We start from the raw sequence: 2,500 nt of genomic DNA, 5'->3' as shown, positions 1-2,500 counted from the left end.
GTGTGTTTGTGTGTGTGTGTGTGTGTGTGTGTGTGTGTGTGTGTGTGTGTGTGTGTGTGTGTGTGTGTGTGTGTGTGTGTGTGTGTGTGTGTGTGTGTGTGTGTGTGTGTGTGTGTGTGTGTGTGTGTGTGTGTGTGTGTGTGTGTGTGTGTGTGTGTGTGTGTGTGTGTGTGTGTGTGTGTGTGTGTGTGTGTGTGTGGTTTGTGACCAGTGACCAGTAGGCCTACGACGGCTGACTCATGGAATGTACTTTTAATGTAGCCTACAATTTCATACTTTTAAATCGGCCATTTTCTGAATAGTTTTTTTTGAGAATGACTATAAATAATCAAGCGAACAAACACTTGCACCATCTTAAAAAACACAAATTAAGCAGCCTATAGGCCTAATGAGGCTACTTAAAGGTGCAGTGTGTAATATGACATCATCAAGAAAGTTCTACAAAGTTCTAGAATGCAACGCTCCCTGGGTAACCCCACCACTTTAGAATAATAACAGAAGCTACAGTGGCCTTCAAGGACAAGAACAATTCTAAATTTTAAACAATGCACCTGATGACATTCCAACTATGACACTTTCAAGACGGTGGCACTAGACCTTGGTCCAAAATATGCAGAAATATGGACATATATGAGACCCTTTCTAAGGGAAAAAATTATAATTAAAAAAAAAAAATTTCAGCTATTATGCACTAAATTAAATGTACTTATGGATATTATAATTATTTTCTACAAAATCTGCTAGGAAATAAAACCCAAAATTCTACACACTGCAGCTTTAAAAAAATAAAATAAGATCATAATTATTTATAAAATAAAATAAAAAATAAAGTCAATCTGTAATGACTGTGTGGTGTTATTAGGGTTTAATAAAAAAATCTTAAATATTTTTTTATTCTTTTTCTTTCTTCCCACTTCAGGGCGACTTGGACGGCTTATCCCGGCAACCGACCGCGGTCTCCTTGGCGACAGAACGAGACGTAGCAACGAGCAGCAGCAGCGTCCTGAGCTCTGATTGGTTCAAAAAGGTTTTAAACCCTGCGATCTGATTGGACGAAATCTGATTTCTACTCTGGTGGCGTTTTGAGCTGCTTGTAAACCCAGTAACGAGGCAGTTCTTGCTGGGTACGATAAGGGTTGTACAGCACACACACACACACCTTGTACACACCTTGTATTAGGTCCATGGTACACACACACACTCTCCCAGCTGTGTGTGTGTGTGTGTGTGTGTGTGTGTGTGTGTGTGTGTGTGTGTGTGTGTGTGAGATTCACTTCCTGGATGCTGGGCGGTGATCATGTGATCCTGGTGATGGCAGTTGGTGATTTCGATGTTTTGAAAAGTTTTAAATAGATTTTTTTTTAAAGATGAATTTCTACTATTAAAAGGTTTTTTTAAGTGACTTGACTGTGAGTTTATTTGTCTTCTCTCGATGTCTGTCTTTCACGGCGATTAAATACAGATATTTGGGCATATATACAGCTCCGGAAAAACATTAAAGGTCCCATATTATGCTAAATGCACTTTTTAAATGTTTTCCAACATATCCATGCGTCCACGGTGTGCCTAGAGACTGCCAAAATATCAAAAAAAATAACAATCTCTCCTTTTCTCACTCTCCCCTTTTCTGAAACCCCCACCCCTCCCCCCAAAAACACTCCAGTCAGAATTATCCCCTTTTCTGACCTCACAAACCGTAAAGCCAGAAGCTTCCACTGTGCAGCCCACACCCCTATTTCTTATTGGTCCACGGCCCTGACAGACAGAGGGCGAGGCGTATCTGGCTTCGCTTCCGGACAGGGGGCGGGGGGAGCTCAAAGATTGTATATTTACGAGGGGACCTGCAACTCTTTTTTAAAAAATAGGCCATTGTGAGATTAGCTGAACATCAGCATAGTACAATAAATGATCTGAAAGTTTTTTTCAGCAAACAATTAAAGAAAAACGTATTAGGGACCACTAAGACCATATAATATGGTGTATAATAGAACCGAAAAGTGTATAATATGGGAGCTTTAAGAGACCACTCCAAATGTTCAGTGTCTCTTGTTTGACTATCTAGAGGCATATGTTTGAGTAGAATGAACATTTTGGTTTTATAATATAAACTACTGACAACATTTCTACCACATTCACAATAAAAATATTGTCATTAAAGAGCATTTTTTCCATAAGTAATGTAGAGATGAAGATTGAAGAACAATCCAGACTGGTCTCTTCATTTTATATATAATATATTTAATATTTCTTATTGTACACTGTTCTGAATTGTGAGGAAAAATAGGCAGTGTGGGGGGCGCCCGTAGCTCAGTTGGTAGGGCGTCCCCCCCCCCCCGCCCCCCCCCCCCCGGGCCGGGCTCAGCAGCAGACCCGGGTTCGATTCCAGTCCGCGGTCGTTCTCTGCATGTCACTCCCCTCTCTGCCCCATTTCAACTCTGTCTCTACACTATCAATAAAGCATAAAAAAAATGCCAAAAAAAAATTTCTTAAAAAAAAAAAG

At 40.2% G+C, this 2,500-nt stretch overlaps 1 protein-coding gene across 1 annotated transcript in view; it reads left to right on the top strand.

Moving 5' to 3' along the window:
* nupr1b (nuclear protein 1b) overlaps positions 1-1,402 on the top strand; it is a 3,468-nt gene extending 2,066 nt beyond the window's left edge. Inside the window, exon 3 of the mRNA XM_080054244.1 lies at positions 920-1,402. The gene's annotated coding sequence lies outside the window, so the exon portion shown is untranslated. The remainder of the gene's footprint in view (positions 1-919) is intronic.
* Positions 1,403-2,500: the final 1,098 nt, after the last annotated feature.

Source organism: Ammodytes marinus (assembly GCF_949987685.1).
Source record: "Ammodytes marinus genome assembly, contig: scaffold_152, whole genome shotgun sequence".
Lineage (NCBI taxonomy): Eukaryota > Metazoa > Chordata > Actinopteri > Uranoscopiformes > Ammodytidae > Ammodytes > Ammodytes marinus.
Note: the sequence above shows the minus strand (reverse complement) of the source record. Positions and strands in the feature narration are given on the sequence as shown.